This window comes from Salvelinus sp. IW2-2015, linkage group LG22, assembly GCF_002910315.2.
Source record: "Salvelinus sp. IW2-2015 linkage group LG22, ASM291031v2, whole genome shotgun sequence".
NCBI lineage: Eukaryota > Metazoa > Chordata > Actinopteri > Salmoniformes > Salmonidae > Salvelinus > Salvelinus sp. IW2-2015.
In genome coordinates this window covers 20,022,585-20,024,729 of record NC_036862.1, presented here as the reverse complement: position 1 = coordinate 20,024,729, position 2,145 = coordinate 20,022,585, and the positions used below count along the sequence as shown (strand labels likewise).

Here is a 2,145-nt window from a genome sequence, read left to right as displayed (position 1 = left end):
ACTTACCCCACTCTCCCCTACACGTACCCCACTCTCCTCTACACTTACCCCACTCTCCCCTACACTTACCCCACTCTCCCCTACACTTACCCCACTCTAACCTCAACTTACCCCACTCCCTCCTACACTTACCCCACTCTCCCCTACAACTGAATGTTGACATGGCTTAGCTTGTGAAATCCAATTCCTTAGCAGTTAGCTTTTGTGAGGAATTCCCCCCGTTCTTACCATATGATGCTATACTCAGTACTGACAGTATCACTGCACACTAACTCAGCTCCCAGCATCACATTGTTAACCTTAAAGGGCAATCTGAGATTGGTACATCCATTTGTGCATATTTTGGGTGGCTTTTTATAGCTCTGTTTATGAATTTGAGTTTTTTTTTCTTTAGGCCCATCCCTCAGCTTTTTATTAAAACAAGTGGCGGGGTTACCACTTTGTTGTTTTTGGAATCCCAGATTTGCCCTTTAAGTTAATATACTGGGACTCTCAGCATCCCATTGTTAACCTTATTGACATAATACTGCATTCACATATGAAATATTGAAATGTATTCTGTTATTCTGATATGCAAGTTGGTTAGATATGTATCATTTCTGAGGGAGTGTTAATGTTGCCAGTATTTTTATTGTGTTTTATTTTTGGCATTCATTCAAGCTCCAGAGGGCTATACAACATGAATCAATAAACATAATATGTTTTTAACATTTTAACATGATTTGAAGTCAGTATCACCATCCTTTCAATAGACAGTGAGAGTTTCTCACATACATATCACCATATCACCATATCACCATTCCTCATTCATCTTTTTGCACTTCCATGGATATTCTCAGCTTCACACCTAAAGATCTGCTGGAGTGTCCCATCTACTCATCAGATCTCTGTCTCCATGGTAACATGAATTGGAAGAATCCTTTTCTATTATTTTTATTTATTTAACCTTTTTTAACTAGGCAGGTCTATAATGAAGGTACTTCACTGCTACTTCTGACTAGTTAAAGTCACACAGAGATAGGTACAGTTTGGGAGATAGACATAAAGGATTTAAGGGCACAGACAGACGGCTGAGCCGGGACTCAAACCCCCGTTGCCCCGTCGCACTATGGGCTGTGGTCAAAATTAGTGCACTTTAATAGGGAATAGGTTACCATTTCAGAGTCAGACATAGCCCGTCTTTCCTGCTGCGCTTCTCCCCAGTCACTCAGTGTTCCAGCAGTCTGCTGGCCTTTACAGGGAAAAGTCACACTGCATGTGCTAAATGTGTTGACCAGCCTGGGTGTACACACACTGTCATTACTCTCATCTAACAGGGACATGCTGCTCCGGGAGATTGCCTGGTAACTCTGGCTAATGGAAATGGATCGTAGAGTGAATTGATTATAGATTGTTTAATAGGATTATAAACTGTATCAAATCACCATGGATGTGGTGGGATGTTTGGCTTGACAATGACAGCGATTGGAGTTGGGAAACCCTGACTTTGGACTATGGGCTGTAAAGAACTGCCTGCATTCTCCACCGTATGCGTCATAAACTGTGAGTGTTAGGGTTCAGGGGACGTGTACTGTGTAGTTTCTGGTGTGTATACTGTGTACTGTGTAGTTGCTGCTGTTTGTGCAGAATCTAGTGAACAGTAGGCGTGTTCTATTCATCTAACCAGAGAGAGAGACACACTGCCCTCCCTGACGGTAAGGTTATCTCTATGGTCCTGCCAACCTCACATATCTCTGTCTCTCATAGCGCATGTGGAGCAGCTCAAAACAATGATTGACTTGTTAGTTGGGTTTGTGTTGTGCAGACTCAACTCTTCAAGTAGCTCTGAGAAACAATTTGATTCGATTGCCCCATTTCCAAAGGTACAGTAAAGTTGCACAGCTCACACATTTAAAAAATGACATTTCAAACACATGCAAACAATCAACAGATCATATAAATAAATGCTCTTGTTCCTTTCTGTTAGAAGTTAAGTGATAGCTGACCCATATCACCCACAAACACTGGTACGAGGGCTCTCCTACACAAACACTGGTACGAGGGCTCTCCTACACAAACACTGGTACGAGGGCTCTCCTACACAAACACTGACGAGGCCTCCTACACAAAACACGGAACGAGGGCTCTCCTACACAAAACACGGGA

At 42.5% G+C, this 2,145-nt stretch overlaps 1 protein-coding gene across 1 annotated transcript in view; it reads left to right on the top strand.

The window, feature by feature from the left end:
* Positions 1 to 665, top strand: part of LOC111949821 (short transient receptor potential channel 4-like) — a 25,012-nt gene extending 24,347 nt beyond the window's left edge. The window contains exon 15 of the mRNA XM_070433903.1: positions 1 to 665. This exon is cut by the window's left edge and continues 2,556 nt beyond it. The gene's annotated coding sequence lies outside the window, so the exon portion shown is untranslated.
* The last annotated feature ends 1,480 nt before the right edge of the window (positions 666 to 2,145 follow it).